Source organism: Passer domesticus, chromosome W (genome assembly GCF_036417665.1).
Source record: "Passer domesticus isolate bPasDom1 chromosome W, bPasDom1.hap1, whole genome shotgun sequence".
In the NCBI taxonomy this organism is placed as follows: domain Eukaryota; kingdom Metazoa; phylum Chordata; class Aves; order Passeriformes; family Passeridae; genus Passer; species Passer domesticus.
The window spans coordinates 45,699,686-45,726,175 of NC_087511.1; positions in this window are offsets into that span (position 1 = coordinate 45,699,686).

A 26,490-nucleotide genomic window follows, 5' to 3' on the forward strand; every position below is an offset into this window, starting at 1 on the left:
GGCATTCGCATTCGAATGCAAGGTATTCTGGGACAACTTTGCTGTGCTTGCTGCTAGTTCTGCCCCAGCCCACCCTAGATAACCTTTCTCTTCCCTTTAGTTTCTGAGATGCCGAGAACTCAGGAATTTAGAACACAAGTCCGGGGACGTATACTGTGCTGGCACAGTTTCTCCTAGCTAGACAGAGTGGAAAAGCATTTTGCTGAGATGCAGTAGACAAGAAATGCAGAGTACGGAGATACGGAGCTGTCCGATGTTAAGTGCCGCTGCCACGTGTCTTTCGGCAGAAAGAGAGCTCCGGAGCGCACAGTGACCGGCACAGTGCTCTCTGCGCGAATAGCCGCTTGATGGCATCCGAGAGACGGAGAGCACGGTACCTTCTAGGATGCGAAGAGTGAAGCCGCACAACACCCGGGCTGTGTCCGCAGCTTTCTAACTGCTAGAAGTTCATGGCTTACCACTCACCTGCCTCTTCAATTGGCATTAGCATTTGAATGCAAGGTATTCTTGGACAACTTTGCTGTGCTTACTGCTAGTTCTGCCCCAGCCCACCATCAATAACCTTTCTCTTCCCGTTAGTTTCTGAGATGCCGAGAAGTCGGGAATTTAGAACACAAGTCCGGGGACGTATACTGTGCTGGCACAGTTTCTCCTAGCTAGACAGAGTGGAAAAGCATTTTGCTGAGATGCAGAAGGCAAGAAATGAAGAATACGGAGATACGGAGCTGTCCGAAGTTAAGTGCCGCTGCCAGGTGTCTTTCGGCAGAAAGAGAGCTCCGGAGCGCACAGTGACCGGCACAGTGCTCTCTGCGCGAATAGCCGCTTGATCGCATCCGAGAGACGGAGAGCGCGGTATCTTCTAGGATGCGAAGAGTGAAGCCGCACAACACCCAGACTGTGTCCGCAGCTTTCTAACTGCTAGAAGTTCATGGCTTACCACTCGCCTGCCTCTTCAATTGACATTAGCATTCGAATGCAAGGTATTCTTGGACAACTTTGCTGTGCTTGCTGCTAGTTCTGCCCCAGCCCACCATCAATAACCTTTCTCTTCCCGTTAGTTTCTGAGATGCCGAGAAGTCGGAAATTTAGAACACAAGTCCGGGGACGTATACTGTGCTGGCACAGTTTCTCCTAGCTAGACAGAGTGGAAAAGCATTTTGCTGAGATGCAGAAGGCAAGAAATGAAGAATACGGAGATACGGAGCTGTCTGAAGTTAAGTGCCGCTGCCAGGTGTCTTTCGGCAGAAAGAGAGCTCCGGAGCGCACAGTGACCGGCACAGTGCTCTCTGCATGAATAGCCGCTTGATCGCATCCGAGAGACGGAGAGCGCGGTCCCTTCTAGGATGCGAAGAGAGAAGCCGCACAACACCCAGACTGTGTCCGCAGCTTTCTAACTGCTAGAAGTTCATGGCTTACCACTCGCCTGCCTCTTCAATTGGCATTAGCATTCGAATGCAAGGTATTCTTGGAGAACTTTGCTGTGCTTGCTGCTAGTTCTGCCCCAGCCCACCATAGATAACCTTTCTCTTCCCGTTAGTTTCTGAGATGCCGAGAAGTCGGGAATTTAGAACACAAGTCCGGGGACGTATACTGTGCTGGCACAGTTTCTCCTAGCTAGACAGAGTGGAAAAGCATTTTGCTGAGATGCAGAAGGCAAGAAATGAAGAATACGGAGATACGGAGCTGTCCGAAGTTAAGTGCCGCTGCCAGGTGTCTTTCGGCAGAAAGAGAGCTCCGGAGCGCACAGTGACCGGCACAGTGCTCTCTGCGCGAATAGCCGCTTGATCGCATCCGTGTGACGGAGAGCGCGGTATCTTCTAGGATGCGAAGAGTGAAGCCGCACAACACCCGGGCTGTGTCCGCAGCATTCTAACTGCTAGACGTTCATGGATTACCACTCACCTGCCTCTTCAATTGGCATTAGCATTCGAATGCAAGGTATTCTTGGACAACTTTGCTGTGCTTGCAGCTAGTTCTGCCCCAGCCCACCATCGATAACCTTTCTCTTCCCTTTAGTTTCAGAGATGTCGAGAACTCGGGAATTTAGAACACCAGTCCGGGGACGTATACTGTGCTGGCACAGTTTCTCCTAGCTAGACTGAGTGGAAAAGCATTTTGCTGAGGTGCAGAAGACAAGAAATGCAGAATACGGAGATACGGAGCTGTCCGAAGTTAAGTGCCGCTGCCAGGCGTCTTTCGGCAGAAAGAGAGCTCCGGAGCGCACAGTGACCGGCACAGTGCTCTCTGCGCGAATAGCCGCTTGATCGCATCCGAGAGACGGAGAGCACGGTACCTTCTAGGATGCGAAGAGTGAAGCCGCACAACACCCGGGCTGTGTCCGCAGCTTTCTAACTGCTAGAAGTTCATGGCTTACCTCTCGCCTGCCTCTTCAATTGGCATTCGCATTCGAATGCAAGGTATTCTTGGACAACTTTGCTGTGCTTGCTGCTAGTTCTGCCCCAGCCCACCATCAATAACCTTTCTCTTCCCGTTAGTTTCTGAGATGCCGAGAAGTCGGAAATTTAGAACACAAGTCCGGGGACGTATACTGTGCTGGCACAGTTTCTCCTAGCTAGACAGAGTGGAAAAGCATTTTGCTGAGATGCAGAAGGCAAGAAATGAAGAATACGGAGATACGGAGCTGTCTGAAGTTAAGTGCCGCTGCCAGGTGTCTTTCGGCAGAAAGAGAGCTCCGGAGCGCACAGTGACCGGCACAGTGCTCTCTGCATGAATAGCCGCTTGATCGCATCCGAGAGACGGAGAGCGCGGTCCCTTCTAGGATGCGAAGAGAGAAGCCGCACAACACCCAGACTGTGTCCGCAGCTTTCTAACTGCTAGAAGTTCATGGCTTACCACTCGCCTGCCTCTTCAATTGGCATTAGCATTCGAATGCAAGGTATTCTTGGAGAACTTTGCTGTGCTTGCTGCTAGTTCTGCCCCAGCCCACCATAGATAACCTTTCTCTTCCCGTTAGTTTCTGAGATGCCGAGAAGTCGGGAATTTAGAACACAAGTCCGGGGACGTATACTGTGCTGGCACAGTTTCTCCTAGCTAGACAGAGTGGAAAAGCATTTTGCTGAGATGCAGAAGGCAAGAAATGAAGAATACGGAGATACGGAGCTGTCCGAAGTTAAGTGCCGCTGCCAGGTGTCTTTCGGCAGAAAGAGAGCTCCGGAGCGCACAGTGACCGGCACAGTGCTCTCTGCGCGAATAGCCGCTTGATCGCATCCGTGTGACGGAGAGCGCGGTATCTTCTAGGATGCGAAGAGTGAAGCCGCACAACACCCAGACTGTGTCCGCAGCTTTCTAACTGCTAGAGGTTCATGGATTACCACTCACCTGCCTCTTCAATTGGCATTAGCATTCGAATGCAAGGTATTCTTGGACAACTTTGCTGTGCTTGCTGCTAGTTCTGCCCCAGCCCACCATAGATAACCTTTCTCTTCCCGTTAGTTTCTGAGATGCCGAGAAGTCGGGAATTTAGAAGACAAGTCCGGGGACGTATACTGTGCTGGCACAGTTTCTCCTAGCTAGACAGAGTGGAAAAGCATTTTGCTGAGATGCAGAAGACAAGAAATGCAGAATACGGAGATACGGAGCTGTCCGAAGTTAAGTGCCGCTGCCAGGTGTCTTTCGGCAGAAAGAGAGCTCCGGAGCGCACAGTGACCGGCACAGTGCTCTCTGCATGAATAGCCGCTTGATCGCATCCGAGAGACGGAGAGCGCGGTACCTTCTAGGATGCGAAGAGTGAAGCCGCACAACACCCGGGCTGTGTCCGCAGCTTTCTAACTGCTAGACGTTCATGGCTTACCACTCGCCTGCCTCTTCAATTGGCATTAGCATTCGAATGCAAGGTATTCTTGGACAACTTTGCTGTGCTTGCAGCTAGTTCTGCCCCAGCCCACCATCGATAACCTTTCTCTTCCCTTTAGTTTCAGAGATGTCGAGAACTCGGGAATTTAGAACACCAGTCCGGGGACGTATACTGTGCTGGCACAGTTTCTCCTAGCTAGACTGAGTGGAAAAGCATTTTGCTGAGGTGCAGAAGACAAGAAATGCAGAATACGGAGATACGGAGCTGTCCGAAGTTAAGTGCCGCTGCCAGGCGTCTTTCGGCAGAAAGAGAGCTCCGGAGCGCACAGTGACCGGCACAGTGCTCTCTGCGCGAATAGCCGCTTGATCGCATCCGAGAGACGGAGAGCACGGTACCTTCTAGGATGCGAAGAGTGAAGCCGCACAACACCCGGGCTGTGTCCGCAGCTTTCTAACTGCTAGAAGTTCATGGCTTACCTCTCGCCTGCCTCTTCAATTGGCATTCGCATTCGAATGCAAGGTATTCTTGGACAACTTTGCTGTGCTTGCTGCTAGTTCTGCCCCAGCCCACCATCAATAACCTTTCTCTTCCCGTTAGTTTCTGAGATGCCGAGAAGTCGGGAATTTAGAACACAAGTCCGGGGACGTATACTGTGCTGGCACAGTTTCTCCTAGCTAGACAGAGTGGAAAAGCATTTTGCTGAGATGCAGAAGGCAAGAAATGAAGAATACGGAGATACGGAGCTGTCCGAAGTTAAGTGCCGCTGCCAGGTGTCTTTCGGCAGAAAGAGAGCTCCGGAGCGCACAGTGACCGGCACAGTGCTCTCTGCATGAATAGCCGCTTGATCGCATCCGAGAGACGGAGAGCGCGGTCCCTTCTAGGATGCGAAGAGAGAAGCCGCACAACACCCAGACTGTGTCCGCAGCTTTCTAACTGCTAGAAGTTCATGGCTTACCACTCGCCTGCCTCTTCAATTGGCATTAGCATTCGAATGCAAGGTATTCTTGGAGAACTTTGCTGTGCTTGCTGCTAGTTCTGCCCCAGCCCACCATAGATAACCTTTCTCTTCCCGTTAGTTTCTGAGATGCCGAGAAGTCGGGAATTTAGAACACAAGTCCGGGGACGTATACTGTGCTGGCACAGTTTCTCCTAGCTAGACAGAGTGGAAAAGCATTTTGCTGAGATGCAGAAGGCAAGAAATGAAGAATACGGAGATACGGAGCTGTCCGAAGTTAAGTGCCGCTGCCAGGTGTCTTTCGGCAGAAAGAGAGCTCCGGAGCGCACAGTGACCGGCACAGTGCTCTCTGCGCGAATAGCCGCTTGATCGCATCCGTGTGACGGAGAGCGCGGTATCTTCTAGGATGCGAAGAGTGAAGCCGCACAACACCCAGACTGTGTCCGCAGCTTTCTAACTGCTAGAGGTTCATGGATTACCACTCACCTGCCTCTTCAATTGGCATTAGCATTCGAATGCAAGGTATTCTTGGACAACTTTGCTGTGCTTGCTGCTAGTTCTGCCCCAGCCCACCATAGATAACCTTTCTCTTCCCGTTAGTTTCTGAGATGCCGAGAAGTCGGGAATTTAGAAGACAAGTCCGGGGACGTATACTGTGCTGGCACAGTTTCTCCTAGCTAGACAGAGTGGAAAAGCATTTTGCTGAGATGCAGAAGACAAGAAATGCAGAATACGGAGATACGGAGCTGTCCGAAGTTAAGTGCCGCTGCCAGGTGTCTTTCGGCAGAAAGAGAGCTCCGGAGCGCACAGTGACCGGCACAGTGCTCTCTGCATGAATAGCCGCTTGATCGCATCCGAGAGACGGAGAGCGCGGTACCTTCTAGGATGCGAAGAGTGAAGCCGCACAACACCCGGGCTGTGTCCGCAGCTTTCTAACTGCTAGACGTTCATGGCTTACCACTCGCCTGCCTCTTCAATTGGCATTAGCATTCGAATGCAAGGTATTCTTGGACAACTTTGCTGTGCTTGCAGCTAGTTCTGCCCCAGCCCACCATCGATAACCTTTCTCTTCCCTTTAGTTTCAGAGATGTCGAGAACTCGGGAATTTAGAACACCAGTCCGGGGACGTATACTGTGCTGGCACAGTTTCTCCTAGCTAGACTGAGTGGAAAAGCATTTTGCTGAGGTGCAGAAGACAAGAAATGCAGAATACGGAGATACGGAGCTGTCCGAAGTTAAGTGCCGCTGCCAGGCGTCTTTCGGCAGAAAGAGAGCTCCGGAGCGCACAGTGACCGGCACAGTGCTCTCTGCGCGAATAGCCGCTTGATCGCATCCGAGAGACGGAGAGCACGGTACCTTCTAGGATGCGAAGAGTGAAGCCGCACAACACCCGGGCTGTGTCCGCAGCTTTCTAACTGCTAGAAGTTCATGGCTTACCTCTCGCCTGCCTCTTCAATTGGCATTCGCATTCGAATGCAAGGTATTCTTGGACAACTTTGCTGTGCTTGCTGCTAGTTCTGCCCCAGCCCACCATCAATAACCTTTCTCTTCCCGTTAGTTTCTGAGATGCCGAGAAGTCGGGAATTTAGAACACAAGTCCGGGGACGTATACTGTGCTGGCACAGTTTCTCCTAGCTAGACAGAGTGGAAAAGCATTTTGCTGAGATGCAGAAGGCAAGAAATGAAGAATACGGAGATACGGAGCTGTCCGAAGTTAAGTGCCGCTGCCAGGTGTCTTTCGGCAGAAAGAGAGCTCCGGAGCGCACAGTGACCGGCACAGTGCTCTCTGCGCGAATAGCCGCTTGATCGCATCCGTGTGACGGAGAGCGCGGTATCTTCTAGGATGCGAAGAGTGAAGCCGCACAACACCCAGACTGTGTCCGCAGCTTTCTAACTGCTAGAGGTTCATGGATTACCACTCACCTGCCTCTTCAATTGGCATTAGCATTCGAATGCAAGGTATTCTTGGACAACTTTGCTGTGCTTGCTGCTAGTTCTGCCCCAGCCCACCATAGATAACCTTTCTCTTCCCGTTAGTTTCTGAGATGCCTAGAAGTCGGGAATTTAGACCACAAGTCCGGGGACGTATACTGTGCTGGCACAGTTTCTCCTAGCTAGACAGAGTGGAAAAGCATTTTGCTGAGATGCAGAAGGCAAGAAATGAAGAATACGGAGATACGGAGCTGTCTGAAGTTAAGTGCCGCTGCCAGGTGTCTTTCGGCAGAAAGAGAGCTCCGGAGCGCACAGTGACCGGCACAGTGCTCTCTGCGTGAATAGCCGCTTGATCGCATCCGAGAGACGGAGAGCGCTGTCCCTTCTAGAATGCGAAGAGTGAAGCCGCACAACACCCGGACTGTGTCCGCAGCTTTCTAACTGCTAGAAGTTCATGGCTTACCACTCGCCTGCCTCTTCAATTGGCATTCGCATTCGAATGCAAGGTATTCTGGGACAACTTTGCTGTGCTTGCTGCTAGTTCTGCCCCAGCCCACCCTAGATAACCTTTCTCTTCCCTTTAGTTTCTGAGATGCCGAGAACTCAGGAATTTAGAACACAAGTCCGGGGACGTATACTGTGCTGGCACAGTTTCTCCTAGCTAGACAGAGTGGAAAAGCATTTTGCTGAGATGCAGTAGACAAGAAATGCAGAGTACGGAGATACGGAGCTGTCCGATGTTAAGTGCCGCTGCCACGTGTCTTTCGGCAGAAAGAGAGCTCCGGAGCGCACAGTGACCGGCACAGTGCTCTCTGCGCGAATAGCCGCTTGATGGCATCCGAGAGACGGAGAGCACGGTACCTTCTAGGATGCGAAGAGTGAAGCCGCACAACACCCGGGCTGTGTCCGCAGCTTTCTAACTGCTAGAAGTTCATGGCTTACCACTCACCTGCCTCTTCAATTGGCATTAGCATTCGAATGCAAGGTATTCTTGGACAACTTTGCTGTGCTTACTGCTGGTTCTGCCCCAGCCCACCATCGATAACCTTTCTCTTCCCTTTAGTTTCTGAGATGCCGAGAACTCAGGAATTTAGAACACAAGTCCGGGGACGTATACTGTGCTGGCACAGTTTCTCCTAGCTAGACAGAGTGGAAAAGCATTTTGCTGAGATGTAGAAGGCAAGAAATGAAGAATACGGAGATACGGAGCTGTCCGAAGTTAAGTGCCGCTGCCAGGTGTCTTTCGGCAGAAAGAGAGCTCCGGAGCGCACAGTGACCGGCACAGTGCTCTCTGCGCGAATAGCCGCTTGATCGCATCCGAGAGACGGAGAGCGCGGTATCTTCTAGGATGCGAAGAGTGAAGCCGCACAACACCCGGGCTGTGTCCGCAGCTTTCTAACTGCTAGACGTTCATGGCTTACCACTCGCCTGCCTCTTCAATTGGCATTAGCATTCGAATGCAAGGTATTCTTGGACAACTTTGCTGTGCTTGCAGCTAGTTCTGCCCCAGCCCACCATCGATAACCTTTCTCTTCCCTTTAGTTTCAGAGATGCCGAGAACTCGGGAATTTAGAACACAAGTCCGGGGACGTATACTGTGCTGGCACAGTTTCTCCTAGCTAGACTGAGTGGAAAAGCATTTTGCTGAGATGCAGAAGACAAGAAATGCAGAATACGGAGATACGGAGCTGTCCGAAGTTAAGTGCCGCTGCCAGGCGTCTTTCGGCAGAAAGAGAGCTCCGGAGCGCACAGTGACCGGCACAGTGCTCTCTGCGCGAATAGCCGCTTGATCGCATCCGAGAGACGGAGAGCACGGTACCTTCTAGGATGCGAAGAGTGAAGCCGCACAACACCCGGGCTGTGTCCGCAGCTTTCTAACTGCTAGAAGTTCATGGCTTACCTCTCGCCTGCCTCTTCAATTGGCATTCGCATTCGAATGCAAGGTATTCTTGGACAACTTTGCTGTGCTTGCTGCTAGTTCTGCCCCAGCCCACCATCAATAACCTTTCTCTTCCCGTTAGTTTCTGAGATGCCGAGAAGTCGGGAATTTAGAACACAAGTCCGGGGACGTATACTGTGCTGGCACAGTTTCTCCTAGCTAGACAGAGTGGAAAAGCATTTTGCTGAGATGCAGAAGACGAGAAATGCAGAATACGGAGATACGGAGCTGTTCGAAATTAAGTGCGCTGCCAGGCGTCTTTCGGCAGAAAGAGAGCTCCGGAGCGCACAGTGACCGGCACAGTGCTCTCTGCGCGAATAGCCGCTTGATCGCATCCGAGAGACGGAGAGCGCAGTACCTTCTAGGATGCGAGGAGTGAAGCCGCACAACACCCAGACTGTGTCCGCAGCATTCTAACTGCTAGAGGTTCATGGCTTACCACTCGCCTGCCTCTTTAATTGGCATTAGCATTCGAATGCAAGGTATTCTGGGACAACTTTGCTGTGCTTGCTGCTAGTTCTGCCCCAGCCCACCATAGATAACCTTTCTCTTCCCGTTAGTTTCTGAGATGCCTAGAAGTCGGGAATTTAGACCACAAGTCCGGGGACGTATACTGTGCTGGCACAGTTTCTCCTAGCTAGACAGAGTGGAAAAGCATTTTGCTGAGATGCAGAAGGCAAGAAATGAAGAATACGGAGATACGGAGCTGTCTGAAGTTAAGTGCCGCTGCCAGGTGTCTTTCGGCAGAAAGAGAGCTCCGGAGCGCACAGTGACCGGCACAGTGCTCTCTGCGTGAATAGCCGCTTGATCGCATCCGAGAGACGGAGAGCGCGGTCCCTTCTAGAATGCGAAGAGTGAAGCCGCACAACACCCGGACTGTGTCCGCAGCTTTCTAACTGCTAGAAGTTCATGGCTTACCACTCGCCTGCCTCTTCAATTGGCATTAGCATTCGAATGCAAGGTATTCTTGGACAACTTTGCTGTGCTTGCTGCTAGTTCTGCCCCAGCCCACCATCGAGAACCTTTCTCTTCCCGTTAGTTTCTGAGATGCCTAGAAGTCGGGAATTTAGACCACAGGTCCGGGGACGTATACTATGCTGGCACAGTTTCTCCTAGCTAGACAGAGTGGAAAAGCATTTTGCTGAGATGCAGAAGGCAAGAAATGAAGAATACGGAGATACGGAGCTGTCTGAAGTTAAGTGCCGCTGCCAGGTGTCTTTCGGCAGAAAGAGAGCTCCGGAGCGCACAGTGACCGGCACAGTGCTCTCTGCGTGAATAGCCGCTTGATCGCATCCGAGAGACGGAGAGCGCTGTCCCTTCTAGAATGCGAAGAGTGAAGCCGCACAACACCCGGACTGTGTCCGCAGCTTTCTAACTGCTAGAAGTTCATGGCTTACCACTCGCCTGCCTCTTCAATTGGCATTCGCATTCGAATGCAAGGTATTCTGGGACAACTTTGCTGTGCTTGCTGCTAGTTCTGCCCCAGCCCACCCTAGATAACCTTTCTCTTCCCTTTAGTTTCTGAGATGCCGAGAACTCAGGAATTTAGAACACAAGTCCGGGGACGTATACTGTGCTGGCACAGTTTCTCCTAGCTAGACAGAGTGGAAAAGCATTTTGCTGAGATGCAGTAGACAAGAAATGCAGAGTACGGAGATACGGAGCTGTCCGATGTTAAGTGCCGCTGCCACGTGTCTTTCGGCAGAAAGAGAGCTCCGGAGCGCACAGTGACCGGCACAGTGCTCTCTGCGCGAATAGCCGCTTGATGGCATCCGAGAGACGGAGAGCACGGTACCTTCTAGGATGCGAAGAGTGAAGCCGCACAACACCCGGGCTGTGTCCGCAGCTTTCTAACTGCTAGAAGTTCATGGCTTACCACTCACCTGCCTCTTCAATTGGCATTAGCATTCGAATGCAAGGTATTCTTGGACAACTTTGCTGTGCTTACTGCTGGTTCTGCCCCAGCCCACCATCGATAACCTTTCTCTTCCCTTTAGTTTCTGAGATGCCGAGAACTCAGGAATTTAGAACACAAGTCCGGGGACGTATACTGTGCTGGCACAGTTTCTCCTAGCTAGACAGAGTGGAAAAGCATTTTGCTGAGATGTAGAAGGCAAGAAATGAAGAATACGGAGATACGGAGCTGTCCGAAGTTAAGTGCCGCTGCCAGGTGTCTTTCGGCAGAAAGAGAGCTCCGGAGCGCACAGTGACCGGCACAGTGCTCTCTGCGCGAATAGCCGCTTGATCGCATCCGAGAGACGGAGAGCGCGGTATCTTCTAGGATGCGAAGAGTGAAGCCGCACAACACCCGGACTGTGTCCGCAGCTTTCTAACTGCTAGACGTTCATGGCTTACCACTCGCCTGCCTCTTCAATTGGCATTAGCATTCGAATGCAAGGTATTCTTGGACAACTTTGCTGTGCTTGCAGCTAGTTCTGCCCCAGCCCACCATCGATAACCTTTCTCTTCCCTTTAGTTTCAGAGATGCCGAGAACTCGGGAATTTAGAACACAAGTCCGGGGACGTATACTGTGCTGGCACAGTTTCTCCTAGCTAGACTGAGTGGAAAAGCATTTTGCTGAGATGCAGAAGACAAGAAATGCAGAATACGGAGATACGGAGCTGTCCGAAGTTAAGTGCCGCTGCCAGGCGTCTTTCGGCAGAAAGAGAGCTCCGGAGCGCACAGTGACCGGCACAGTGCTCTCTGCGCGAATAGCCGCTTGATCGCATCCGAGAGACGGAGAGCACGGTACCTTCTAGGATGCGAAGAGTGAAGCCGCACAACACCCGGGCTGTGTCCGCAGCTTTCTAACTGCTAGAAGTTCATGGCTTACCTCTCGCCTGCCTCTTCAATTGGCATTCGCATTCGAATGCAAGGTATTCTTGGACAACTTTGCTGTGCTTGCTGCTAGTTCTGCCCCAGCCCACCATCAATAACCTTTCTCTTCCCGTTAGTTTCTGAGATGCCGAGAAGTCGGGAATTTAGAACACAAGTCCGGGGACGTATACTGTGCTGGCACAGTTTCTCCTAGCTAGACAGAGTGGAAAAGCATTTTGCTGAGATGCAGAAGACGAGAAATGCAGAATACGGAGATACGGAGCTGTTCGAAATTAAGTGCGCTGCCAGGCGTCTTTCGGCAGAAAGAGAGCTCCGGAGCGCACAGTGACCGGCACAGTGCTCTCTGCGCGAATAGCCGCTTGATCGCATCCGAGAGACGGAGAGCGCAGTACCTTCTAGGATGCGAGGAGTGAAGCCGCACAACACCCAGACTGTGTCCGCAGCTTTCTAACTGCTAGAGGTTCATGGCTTACCACTCGCCTGCCTCTTTAATTGGCATTAGCATTCGAATGCAAGGTATTCTGGGACAACTTTGCTGTGCTTGCTGCTAGTTCTGCCCCAGCCCACCATAGATAACCTTTCTCTTCCCGTTAGTTTCTGAGATGCCTAGAAGTCGGGAATTTAGACCACAAGTCCGGGGACGTATACTGTGCTGGCACAGTTTCTCCTAGCTAGACAGAGTGGAAAAGCATTTTGCTGAGATGCAGAAGGCAAGAAATGAAGAATACGGAGATACGGAGCTGTCTGAAGTTAAGTGCCGCTGCCAGGTGTCTTTCGGCAGAAAGAGAGCTCCGGAGCGCACAGTGACCGGCACAGTGCTCTCTGCGTGAATAGCCGCTTGATCGCATCCGAGAGACGGAGAGCGCGGTCCCTTCTAGAATGCGAAGAGTGAAGCCGCACAACACCCGGACTGTGTCCGCAGCTTTCTAACTGCTAGAAGTTCATGGCTTACCACTCGCCTGCCTCTTCAATTGGCATTAGCATTCGAATGCAAGGTATTCTTGGACAACTTTGCTGTGCTTGCTGCTAGTTCTGCCCCAGCCCACCATCGAGAACCTTTCTCTTCCCGTTAGTTTCTGAGATGCCTAGAAGTCGGGAATTTAGACCACAGGTCCGGGGACGTATACTATGCTGGCACAGTTTCTCCTTGCTAGACAGAGTGGAAAAGCATTTTGCTGAGATGTAGAAGGCAAGAAATGAAGAATACGGAGATACGGAGCTGTCCGAAGTTAAGTGCCGCTGCCAGGTGTCTTTCGGCAGAAAGAGAGCTCCGGAGTGCACAGTGACCGGCACAGTGCTCTCTGCGCGAATAGCCGCTTGATCGCATCCGAGAGACGGAGAGCGCGGTACCTTCTAGGATGCGAAGAGTGAAGCCGCACAACACCCAGACTGTGTCCGCAGCTTTCTAACTGCTAGAAGTTCATGGCTTACCCCTCGCCTGCCTCTTCAATTGGCATTAGCATTCGAATGCAAGGTATTCTTGGACAACTTTGCTGTGCTTGCTGCTAGTTCTGCCCCAGCCCACCATCGATAACCTTTCTCTTCCCGTTAGTTTCTGAGATGCCGAGAAGTCGGGAATTTAGACCACAAGTCCGGGGACGTATACTGTGCTGGCACAGTTTCTCCTTGCTAGACAGAGTGGAAAAGCATTTTGCTGAGATGTAGAAGGCAAGAAATGAAGAATACGGAGATACGGAGCTGTCCGAAGTTAAGTGCCGCTGCCAGGTGTCTTTCGGCAGAAAGAGAGCTCCGGAGTGCACAGTGACCGGCACAGTGCTCTCTGCGCGAATAGCCGCTTGATAGCATCCGAGAGACGGAGAGCGCGGTATCTTCTAGGATGCGAAGAGCGAAGCCGCACAACACCCAGACTGTGTCCGCAGCTTTCTAACTGCTAGAAGTTCATGGCTTACCACTCGCCTGCCTCTTCAATTGGCATTAGCATTCGAATGCAAGGTATTCTTGGACAACTTTGCTGTGCTTACTGCTGGTTCTGCCCCAGCCCACCATAGATAACCTTTCTCTTCCCGTTAGTTTCTGAGATGCCGAGAAGTCGGGAATTTAGAACACAAGTCCGGGGACGTATACTGTGCTGGCACAGTTTCTCCTTGCTAGACAGAGTGGAAAAGCATTTTGCTGAGATGCAGAAGGCAAGAAATGCTGAATACGGAGATACGGAGCTGTCCGAAGTTAAGTGCCGCTGCCAGGTGTCTTTCGGCAGAAAGAGAGCTCTGGAGCGCACAGTGACCGGCACAGTGCTCTCTGCGCGAATAGCCTCTTGATCGCATCCGAGAGACGGAGAGCGCGGTATCTTCTAGGATGCGAAGAGTGAAGCCGCACAACACCCGGACTGTGTCCGCAGCTTTCTAACTGCTAGAAGTTCATGGCTTACCACTCGCCTGCCTCTTCAATTGGCATTAGCATTCGAATGCAAGGTATTCTTGGACAACTTTGCTGTGCTTGCTGCTAGTTCTGCCCCAGCCCACCATCGATAATCTTTCTCTTCCCTTTAGTTTCTGAGATGCCGAGAAGTCGGGAATTTAGAAGACAAGTCCGGGGACGTATACTGTGCTGGCACAGTTTCTCCTAGGTAGACAGAGTGGAAAAGCATTTTGCTTAGATGCAGAAGACAAGAAATGCAGAGTACGGAGATACGGAGCTGTCCGATGTTAAGTGCCGCTGCCACGTGTCTTTCGGCAGAAAGAGAGCTCCGGAGCGCACAGTGACCGGCACAGTGCTCTCTGCGCGAATAGCCGCTTGATTGCATCCGAGAGACGGAGAGCACGGTACCTTCTAGGATGCGAAGAGTGAAGCCGCACAACACCCGGGCTGTGTCCGCAGCTTTCTAACTGCTAGAAGTTCATGGCTTACCTATCGCCTGCCTCTTCAATTGGCATTCGCATTCGAATGCAAGGTATTCTTGGACAACTTTGCTGTGCTTGCTGCTAGTTCTGCCCCAGCCCACCATCAATAACCTTTCTCTTCCCGTTAGTTTCTGAGATGCCGAGAAGTCGGGAATTTAGAACACAAGTCCGGGGACGTATACTGTGCTGGCACAGTTTCTCCTAGCTAGACAGAGTGGAAAAGCATTTTGCTGAGATGCAGAAGGCAAGAAATGAAGAATACGGAGATACGGAGCTGTCCGAAGTTAAGTGCCGCTGCCAGGTGTCTTTCGGCAGAAAGAGAGCTCCGGAGCGCACAGTGACCGGCACAGTGCTCTCTGCGCGAATAGCCGCTTGATCGCATCCGTGTGACGGAGAGCGCGGTATCTTCTAGGATGCGAAGAGTGAAGCCGCACAACACCCAGACTGTGTCCGCAGCTTTCTAACTGCTAGAGGTTCATGGATTACCTATCGCCTGCCTCTTCAATTGGCATTCGCATTCGAATGCAAGGTATTCTTGGACAACTTTGCTGTGCTTGCTGCTAGTTCTGCCCCAGCCCACCATCAATAACCTTTCTCTTCCCGTTAGTTTCTGAGATGCCGAGAAGTCGGGAATTTAGAACACAAGTCCGGGGACGTATACTGTGCTGGCACAGTTTCTCCTAGCTAGACAGAGTGGAAAAGCATTTTGCTGAGATGCAGAAGGCAAGAAATGAAGAATACGGAGATACGGAGCTGTCCGAAGTTAAGTGCCGCTGCCACGTGTCTTTCGGCAGAAAGAGAGCTCCGGAGCGCACAGTGACCGGCACAGTGCTCTCTGCGCGAATAGCCGCTTGATCGCATCCGTGTGACGGAGAGCGCGGTATCTTCTAGGATGCGAAGAGTGAAGCCGCACAACACCCAGACTGTGTCCGCAGCTTTCTAACTGCTAGAGGTTCATGGATTACCACTCACCTGCCCCTTCAATTGGCATTAGCATTCGAATGCAAGGTATTCTTGGACAACTTTGCTGTGCTTGCTGCTAGTTCTGCCCCAGCCCACCATAGATAACCTTTCTCTTCCCGTTAGTTTCTGAGATGCCGAGAAGTCGGGAATTTAGAACACAAGTCCGGGGACGTATACTGTGCTGGCACAGTTTCTCCTTGCTACACAGAGTGGAAAAGCATTTTGCTGAGATGCAGAAGACAAGAAATGCAGAGTACGGAGATACGGAGCTGTCGGAAGTTAAGTGCCGCTGCCAGGTGTCTTTCGGCAGAAAGAGAGCTCCGGAGCGCACAGTGACCGGCACAGTGCTCTCTGCGCGAATAGCCGCTTGATCGCATCCGAGAGACGGAGAGCGCGGTATCTTCTAGGATGCGAAGAGTGAAGCCGCACGACACCCGGGCTGTGTCCGCAGCTTTCAAACTGCTAGACGTTCATGGCTTACCACTCGCCTGCCTCTTCAATTGGCATTAGCATTCGAATGCAAGGTATTCTTGGACAACTTTGCTGTGCTTGCAGCTAGTTCTGCCCCAGCCCACCATCGATAACCTTTCTCTTCCCGTTAGTTTCTGAGATGCCGAGAAGTCGGGAATTTAGACCACAAGTCCGGGGACGTATACTGTGCTGGCACAGTTTCTCCTAGCTAGACAGAGTGGAAAAGCATTTTGCTGAGATGTAGAAGGCAAGAAATTAAGAATACGGAGATACGGAGCTGTTCGAAATTAAGTGCCGCTGCCAGGCGTCTTTCGGCAGAAAGAGAGCTCCGGAGCGCACAGTGACCGGCACAGTGCTCTCTGCGCGAATAGCCGCTTGATCGCATCCGAGAGACGGAGAGCGCGGTACCTTCTAGGATGCGAAGAGTGAAGCCGCACAACACCCAGACTGTGTCCGCAGCTTTCTAACTGCTAGAAGTTCATGGCTTACCACTCGCCTGCCTCTTCAATTGGCATTAGCATTCGAATGCAAGGTATTCTTGGACAACTTTGCTGTGCTTGCTGCTAGTTCTGCCCCAGCCCACCCTAGATAACCTTTCTCTTCCCTTTAGTTTCTGAGATGCCGAGAACTCAGGAATTTAGAACACAAGTCCGGGGACGTATACTGTGCTGGCACAGTTTCTCCTAGCTAGACAGAGTGGAAAAGCATTTTGCTGAGATGCAGAAGACAAGAAATGCAGAATACGGAGATACGGAGCTGTCCGAAGTTAAGTGCCGCTGCCAGGTGTCTTTCGGCAGAAAGAGAGCTCCGGAGCGCACAGTGACCGGCACAGTGCTCTCTGCGCGAATAGCCGCTTGATCGCATCCGAGAGACGGAGAGCGCGGTATCTTCTAGAATGCGAAGAGTGAAGCCGCACAACACCCGGACTGTGTGCGCAGCTTTCTAACTGCTAGAAGTTCATGGCTTACCACTCGCCTGCCTCTTCAATTGGCATTAGCATTCGAATGCAAGGTATTCTTGGACAACTTTGCTGTGCTTGCTGCTAGTTCTGCCCCAGCCCACCATCGATAACCTTTCTCTTCCATTTAGTTTCTGAGATGCCGAGAACTCGGGAATTTAGAACACAAGTCCGGGGACGTATACTGTGCTGGCACAGTTTCTCCTAGCTAGACAGAGTGGAAAAGCATTTTGCTGAGATGCAGAAGACAAGAAATGCAGAGTACGGAAATACGGAGCTGTCCGATGTTAAGTGCCGCTGCTACGTGTCTTTTGGCAGAAAGAGAGCTCCGGAGCGCACAGTGACCGGCACAGTGCTCTCTGCGCGAATAGCCGCTTGATCGCATCCGAGAGACGGAGAGCACGGTACCATCTAGGATGCGAAGAGTGAAGCCGCACAACACCCGGGCTGTGTCCGCAGCTTTCTAACTGCTAGAAGTTCATGGCTTACCACTCGCCTGCCTCTTCAATTGACATTAGCATTCGAATGCAAGGTATTCTTGGACAACTTTGCTGTGCTTACTGCTGGTTCTGCCCCAGCCCACCATAGATAACCTTTCTCTTCCCGTTAGTTTCTGAGATGCCGAGAAGTCGGGAATTTAGAACACAAGTCCGGGGACGTATACTGTGCTGGCACAGTTTCTCCTTGCTAGACAGAGTGGAAAAGCATTTTGCTGAGATGCAGAAGACAAGAAATGCTGAATACGGAGATACGGAGCTGTCCGAAGTTAAGTGCCGCTGCCAGGCGTCTTTCGGCAGAAAGAGAGCTCCGGAGCGCACAGTGACCGGCACAGTGCTCTCTGCGCGAATAGCCGCTTGATCGCATCCGAGAGACGGAGAGCGCGGTACCTTCTAGGATGCGAAGAGTGAAGCCGCACAACACCCAGACTGTGTCCGCAGCTTTCTAACTGCTAGAAGTTCATGGCTTACCACTCGCCTGCCTCTTCAATTGGCATTAGCATTCGAATGCAAGGTATTCTTGGACAACTTTGCTGTGCTTGCTGCTAGTTCTGCCCCAGCCCACCCTAGATAACCTTTCTCTTCCCTTTAGTTTCTGAGATGCCGAGAACTCAGGAATTTAGAACACAAGTCCGGGGACGTATACTGTGCTGGCACAGTTTCTCCTTGCTACACAGAGTGGAAAAGCATTTTGCTGAGATGCAGAAGACAAGAAATGCAGAGTACGGAGATACGGAGCTGTCGGAAGTTAAGTGCCGCTGCCAGGTGTCTTTCGGCAGAAAGAGAGCTCCGGAGCGCACAGTGACCGGCACAGTGCTCTCTGCGCGAATAGCCGCTTGATCGCATCCGAGAGACGGAGAGCGCGGTATCTTCTAGGATGCGAAGAGTGAAGCCGCACGACACCCGGGCTGTGTCCGCAGCTTTCAAACTGCTAGACGTTCATGGCTTACCACTCGCCTGCCTCTTCAATTGGCATTAGCATTCGAATGCAAGGTATTCTTGGACAACTTTGCTGTGCTTGCAGCTAGTTCTGCCCCAGCCCACCATCGATAACCTTTCTCTTCCCGTTAGTTTCTGAGATGCCGAGAAGTCGGGAATTTAGAACACAAGTCCGGGGACGTATACTGTGCTGGCACAGTTTCTCCTAGCTAGACAGAGTGGAAAAGCATTTTGCTGAGATGTAGAAGGCAAGAAATTAAGAATACGGAGATACGGAGCTGTTCGAAATTAAGTGCCGCTGCCAGGCGTCTTTCGGCAGAAAGAGAGCTCCGGAGCGCACAGTGACCGGCACAGTGCTCTCTGCGCGAATAGCCGCTTGATCGCATCCGAGAGACAGAGAGCGCGGTATCTTCTAGGATGCGAAGAGCGAAGCCGCACAACACCCAGACTGTGTCCGCAGCTTTCTAACTGCTAGAAGTTCATGGCTTACCACTCGCCTGCCTCTTCAATTGACATTAGCATTCGAATGCAAGGTATTCTTGGACAACTTTGCTGTGCTTACTGCTGGTTCTGCCCCAGCCCACCATAGATAACCTTTCTCTTCCCTTTAGTTTCTGAGATGCCGAGAACTCAGGAATTTAGAACACAAGTCTGGGGACGTATACTGTGCTGGCACAGTTTCTCCTAGCTAGACTGAGCGGAAAAGCATTTTGCTGAGATGCAGAAGACAAGAAATGCAGAATACGGAGATACGGAGCTGTCCGAAGTTAAGTGCCGCTGCCAGGTGTCTTTCGGCAGAAAGAGAGCTCCGGAGCGCACAGTGACCGGCACAGTGCTCTCTGCGCGAATAGCCTCTTGATCGCATCCAAGAGACGGAGAGCGCGGTATCTTCTAGGATGCGAAGAGTGAAGCCGCACAACACCCGGACTGTGTGCGCAGCTTTCTAACTGCTAGAAGTTCATGGCTTACCACTCGCCTGCCTCTTCAATTGGCATTAGCATTCGAATGCAAGGTATTCTTGGACAACTTTGCTGTGCTTGCTGCTAGTTCTGCCCCAGCCCACCATCGATAACCTTTCTCTTCCCTTTAGTTTCTGAGATGCCGAGAAGTCGGGAATTTAGACCACAAGTCCGGGGACGTATACTGTGCTGGCACAGTTTCTCCTAGCTAGACAGAGTGGAAAAGCATTTTACTTAGATGCAGAAGACAAGAAATGCAGAGTACGGAGATACGGAGCTGTCCGATGTTAAGTGCCGCTGCCACGTGTCTTTCGGCAGAAAGAGAGCTCCGGAGCGCACAGTGACCGGCACAGTGCTCTCTGCGCGAATAGCCGCTTGATCGCATCCGAGAGACGGAGAGCACGGTACCTTCTAGGATGCGAAGAGTGAAGCCGCACAACACCCGGGCTGTGTCCGCAGCTTTCTAACTGCTAGAAGTTCATGGCTTACCTATCGCCTGCCTCTTCAATTGGCATTCACATTCGAATGCAAGGTATTCTTGGACAACTTTGCTGTGCTTGCTGCTAGTTCTGCCCCAGCCCACCATAGATAACCTTTCTCTTCCCGTTAGTTTCTGAGATGCCGAGAAGTCGGGAATTTAGAACACAAGTCCGGGGACGTATACTGTGCTGGCACAGTTTCTCCTAGCTAGACAGAGTGGAAAAGCATTTTGCTGAGATGCAGAAGGCAAGAAATGAAGAATACGGAGATACGGAGCTGTCCGAAGTTAAGTGCCGCTGCCAGGTGTCTTTCGGCAGAAAGAGAGCTCCGGAGCGCACAGTGACCGGCACAGTGCTCTCTGCGCGAATAGCCGCTTGATCGCATCCGTGTGACGGAGAGCGCGGTATCTTCTAGGATGCGAAGAGTGAAGCCGCACAACACCCAGACTGTGTCCGCAGCTTTCTAACTGCTAGAGGTTCATGGATTACCACTCACCTGCCTCTTCAATTGGCATTAGCATTCGAATGCAAGGTATTCTTGGACAACTTTGCTGTGCTTGCAGCTAGTTCTGCCCCAGCCCACCATCGATAACCTTTCTCTTCCCGTTAGTTTCTGAGATGCCGAGAAGTCGGGAATTTAGAAGACAAGTCCGGGGTCGTATACTGTGCTGGCACAGTTTCTCCTAGCTAGACAGAGTGGAAAAGCATTTTGCTGAGATGTAGAAGGCAAGAAATTAAGAATACGGAGATACGGAGCTGTTCGAAATTAAGTGCCGCTGCCAGGCGTCTTTCGGCAGAAAGAGAGCTCCGGAGCGCACAGTGACCGGCACAGTGCTCTCTGCGCGAATAGCCGCTTGATCGCATCCGAGAGACAGAGAGCGCGGTATCTTCTAGGATGCGAAGAGCGAAGCCGCACAACACCCAGACTGTGTCCGCAGCTTTCTAACTGCTAGAAGTTCATGGCTTACCACTCGCCTGCCTCTTCAATTGGCATTAGCATTCGAATGCAAGGTATTCTTGGACAACTTTGCTGTGCTTGCTGCTAGTTCTGCCCCAGCCCACCATCGATAACCTTTCTCTTCCCTTTAGTTTCTGAGATGCCGAGAAGTCGGGAATTTAGAACACAAGTCCGGGGACGTATACTGTGCTGGCACAGTTTCTCCTAGCTAGACAGAGTGGAAAAGCATTTTGCTTAGATGCAGAAAACAAGAAATGCAGAGTACGGAGATACGGAGCTGTCCGATGTTAAGAGCCGCTGCCACGTGTCTTTCGGCAGAAAGAGAGCTCCGGAGCGCACAGTGACCGGCACAGTGCTCTCTGCGCGAATAGCCGCTTGATCGCATCCGAGAGACGGAGAGCACGGTACCTTCTAGGATGCGAAGAGTGAAGCCGCACAACACCCGGGCTGTGTCCGCAGCTTTCTAACTGCTAGAAGTTCATGGCTTACCTCTCGCCTGCCTCTTCAATTGGCATTCGCATTCGAATGCAAGGTATTCTTGGACAACTTTGCTGTGCTTGCTGCTAGTTCTGCCCCAGTCCACCATCACTAACCTTTCTCTTCCCGTTAGTTTCTGAGATGCCGAGAAGTCGGGAATTTAGAACACAAGTCCGGGGACGTACACTGTGCTGGCACAGTTTCTCCTAGCTAGACAGAGTGGAAAAGCATTTTGCTGAGATGCAGAAGACAAGAAATGCAGAATACGGAGATACGGAGCTGTCCGAAGTTAAGTGCCGCTGCCAGGTGTCTTTCGGCAGAAAGAGAGCTCCGGAGCGCACAGTGACCGGCACAGTGCTCTCTGCGCGAATAGCCTCTTGATCGCATCCGAGAGACAAAGAGCGCGGTATCTTCTAGGATGCGAAGAGTGAAGCCGCACAACACCCGGACTGTGTGCGCAGCTTTCTAACTGCTAGAAGTTCATGGCTTACCACTCGCCTGCCTCTTCAATTGGCATTAGCATTCGAATGCAAGGTATTCTTGGAGAACTTTGCTGTGCTTGCTGCTAGTTCTGCCCCAGCCCACCATAGATAACCTTTCTCTTCCCGTTAGTTTCTGAGATGCCGAGAAGTCGGGAATTTAGAACACAAGTCCGGGGACGTATACTGTGCTGGCACAGTTTCTCCTAGCTAGACAGAGTGGAAAAGCATTTTGCTGAGATGCAGAAGACAAGAAATGCTGAATACGGTGATACGGAGCTGTCCGAAGTTAAGTGCCGCTGCCAGGTGTCTTTCGGCAGAAAGAGAGCTCCGGAGCGCACAGTGACCGGCACAGTGCTCTCTGCGCGAATAGCCGCTTGATCGCATCCGATGGACGGAGAGCGCGGTATCTTCTAGGATGCGAAGAGTGAAGCCGCACAACACCCAGACTGTGTCCGCAGCTTTCTAACTGCTAGAAGTTCATGGCTTACCACTCGCCTGCCTCTTCAATTGGCATTAGCATTCGAATGCAAGGTATTCTTGGACAACTTTGCTGTGCTTGCAGCTAGTTCTGCCCCAGCCCACCATCGATAACCTTTCTCTTCCCGTTAGTTTCTGAGATGCCGAGAAGTCGGGAATTTAGAACACAAGTCCGGGGACGTATACTGTGCTGGCACAGTTTCTCCTTGCTAGACAGAGTGGAAAAGCATTTTGCTGAGATGCAGAAGACAAGAAATGCTGAATACGGAGATACGGAGCTGTCCGAAGTTAAGTGCCGCTGCCAGGCGTCTTTCGGCAGAAAGAGAGCTCCGGAGCGCACAGTGACCGGCACAGTGCTCTCTGCGCGAATAGCCGCTTGATCGCATCCGAGAGACGGAGAGCGCGGTACCTTCTAGGATGCGAAGAGTGAAGCCGCACAACACCCAGACTGTGTCCGCAGCTTTCTAACTGCTAGAAGTTCATGGCTTACCACTCGCCTGCCTCTTCAATTGGCATTAGCATTCGAATGCAAGGTATTCTTGGACAACTTTGCTGTGCTTGCTGCTAGTTCTGCCCCAGCCCACCCTAGATAACCTTTCTCTTCCCTTTAGTTTCTGAGATGCCGAGAACTCAGGAATTTAGAACACAAGTCCGGGGACGTATACTGTGCTGGCACAGTTTCTCCTAGCTAGACAGAGTGGAAAAGCATTTTGCTGAGATGCAGAAGGCAAGAAATGAAGAATACGGAGATACGGAGCTGTCCGAAGTTAAGTGCCGCTGCCAGGTGTCTTTCGGCAGAAAGAGAGCTCCGGAGCGCACAGTGACCGGCACAGTGCTCTCTGCGCGAATAGCCGCTTGATCGCATCCGAGAGACGGTGAGCGCGGTATCTTGTAGGATGCGAAGATTGAAGCCGCACAACACCCGGACTGTGTCCGCAGCTTTCTAACTGCTAGAAGTTCATGGCTTACCACTCGCCTGCCTCTTCAATTGGCATTAGCATTCGAATGCAAGGTATTCTTGGACAACTTTGCTGTGCTTGCTGCTAGTTCTGCCCCAGCCCACCATCGATAACCTTTCTCTTCCCTTTAGTTTCTGAGATGCCGAGAACTCGGGAATTTAGAACACAAGTCCGGGGACGTATACTGTGCTGGCACAGTTTCTCCTTGCTAGACAGAGTGGAAAAGCATTTTGCTGAGATGCAGAAGACAAGAAATGCTGAATACGGAGATACGGAGCTGTCCGATGTTAAGTGCCGCTGCCAGGCGTCTTTCGGCAGAAAGAGAGCTCCGGAGCGCACAGTGACCGGCACAGTGCTCTCTGCGCGAATAGCCGCTTGATCGCATCCGAGAGACAGAGAGCGCGGTATCTTCTAGGATGCGAAGAGCGAAGCCGCACAACACCCAGACTGTGTCCGCAGCTTTCTAACTGCTAGAAGTTCATGGCTTACCACTCACCTGCCCCTTCAATTGGCATTAGCATTCGAATGCAAGGTATTCTTGGACAACTTTGCTGTGCTTGCTGCTAGTTCTGCCCCAGCCCACCATCGATAACCTTTCTCTTCCCTTTAGTTTCTGAGATGCCGAGAAGTCGGGAATTTAGAACACAAGTCCGGGGACGTATACTGTGCTGGCACAGTTTCTCCTAGCTAGACAGAGTGGAAAAGCATTTTGCTTAGATGCAGAAAACAAGAAATGCAGAGTACGGAGATACGGAGCTGTCCGATGTTAAGAGCCGCTGCCACGTGTCTTTCGGCAGAAAGAGAGCTCCGGAGCGCACAGTGACCGGCACAGTGCTCTCTGCGCGAATAGCCGCTTGATCGCATCCGAGAGACGGAGAGCACGGTACCTTCTAGGATGCGAAGAGTGAAGCCGCACAACACCCGGGCTGTGTCCGCAGCTTTCTAACTGCTAGAAGTTCATGGCTTACCTCTCGCCTGCCTCTTCAATTGGCATTCGCATTCGAATGCAAGGTATTCTTGGACAACTTTGCTGTGCTTGCTGCTAGTTCTGCCCCAGCCCACCATCACTAACCTTTCTCTTCCCGTTAGTTTCTGAGATGCCGAGAAGTCGGGAATTTAGAACACAAGTCCGGGGACGTACACTGTGCTGGCACAGTTTCTCCTAGCTAGACAGAGTGGAAAAGCATTTTGCTGAGATGCAGAAGACAAGAAATGCAGAGTACGGAGATACGGAGCTGTCCGAAGTTAAGTGCCGCTGCCAGGTGTCTTTCGGCAGAAAGAGAGCTCCGGAGCGCACAGTGACCGGCACAGTGCTCTCTGCGCGAATAGCCGCTTGATCGCATCCGAGAGACGGAGAGCGCGGTATCTTGTAGGATGCGAAGATTGAAGCCGCACAACACCCAGACTGTGTCCGCAGCTTTCTAACTGCTAGAAGTTCATGGCTTACCACTCGCCTGCCTCTTCAATTGGCATTAGCATTCGAATGCAAGGTATTCTTGGACAACTTTGCTGTGCTTGCTGCTAGTTCTGCCCCAGCCCACCATCGATAACCTTTCTCTTCCCTTTAGTTTCTGAGATGCCGAGAACTCAGGAATTTAGAACACAAGTCCGGGGACGTATACTGTGCTGGCACAGTTTCTCCTAGCTAGACAGAGTGGAAAAGCATTTTGCTGAGATGCAGAAGACAAGAAATGCAGAATACGGAGATACGGAGCTGTCCGAAGTTAAGTGCCGCTGCCAGGTGTCTTTCGGCAGAAAGAGAGCTCCGGAGCGCACAGTGACCGGCACAGTGCTCTCTGCGCGAATAGCCGCTTGATCGCATCCGAGAGACGGAGAGCGCGGTACCTTCTAGGATGCGAAGAGTGAAGCCGCACAACACCCGGACTGTGTGCGCAGCTTTCTAACTGCTAGAAGTTCATGGCTTACCACTCGCCTGCCTCTTCAATTGGCATTAGCATTCGAATGCAAGGTATTCTTGGACAACTTTGCTGTGCTTACTGCTGGTTCTGCCCCAGCCCACCATAGATAACCTTTCTCTTCCCGTTAGTTTCTGAGATGCCGAGAAGTCGGGAATTTAGAACACAAGTCCGGGGACGTATACTGTGCTGGCACAGTTTCTCCTAGCTAGACAGAGTGGAAAAGCATTTTGCTGAGATGCAGAAGACAAGAAATGCTGAATACGGTGATACGGAGCTGTCCGAAGTTAAGTGCCGCTGCCAGGCGTCTTTCGGCAGAAAGAGAGCTCCGGAGCGCACAGTGACCGGCACAGTGCTCTCTGCGCGAATAGCCGCTTGATCGCATCCGAGAGACGGAGAGCGCGGTACCTTCTAGGATGCGAAGAGTGAAGCCGCACAACACCCAGACTGTGTCCGCAGCTTTCTAACTGCTAGAAGTTCATGGCTTACCACTCGCCTGCCTCTTCAATTGGCATTAGCATTCGAATGCAAGGTATTCTTGGACAACTTTGCTGTGCTTGCTGCTAGTTCTGCCCCAGCCCACCCTAGATAACCTTTCTCTTCCCTTTAGTTTCTGAGATGCCGAGAACTCAGGAATTTAGAACACAAGTCCGGGGACGTATACTGTGCTGGCACAGTTTCTCCTAGCTAGACAGAGTGGAAAAGCATTTTGCTGAGATGCAGAAGACAAGAAATGCAGAGTACGGAAATACGGAGCTGTCCGATGTTAAGTGCCGCTGCCACGTGTCTTTTGGCAGAAAGAGAGCTCCGGAGCGCACAGTGACCGGCACAGTGCTCTCTGCGCGAATAGCCGCTTGATCGCATCCGAGAGACGGAGAGCACGGTACCTTCTAGGATGCGAAGAGTGAAGCCGCACAACACCCGGGCTGTGTCCGCAGCTTTCTAACTGCTAGAAGTTCATGGCTTACCACTCGCCTGCCTCTTCAATTGACATTAGCATTCGAATGCAAGGTATTCTTGGACAACTTTGCTGTGCTTACTGCTGGTTCTGCCCCAGCCCACCATAGATAACCTTTCTCTTCCCGTTAGTTTCTGAGATGCCGAGAAGTCGGGAATTTAGAACACAAGTCCGGGGACGTATACTGTGCTGGCACAGTTTCTCCTTGCTAGACAGAGTGGAAAAGCATTTTGCTGAGATGCAGAAGACAAGAAATGCTGAATACGGAGATACGGAGCTGTCCGAAGTTAAGTGCCGCTGCCAGGCGTCTTTCGGCAGAAAGAGAGCTCCGGAGCGCACAGTGACCGGCACAGTGCTCTCTGCGCGAATAGCCGCTTGATCGCATCCGAGAGACGGAGAGCGCGGTACCTTCTAGGATGCGAAGAGTGAAGCCGCACAACACCCAGACTGTGTCCGCAGCTTTCTAACTGCTAGAAGTTCATGGCTTACCACTCGCCTGCCTCTTCAATTGGCATTAGCATTCGAATGCAAGGTATTCTTGGACAACTTTGCTGTGCTTGCTGCTAGTTCTGCCCCAGCCCACCATCGATAACCTTTCTCTTCCCGTTAGTTTCTGAGATGCCGAGAAGTCGGGAATTTAGACCACAAGTCCGGGGA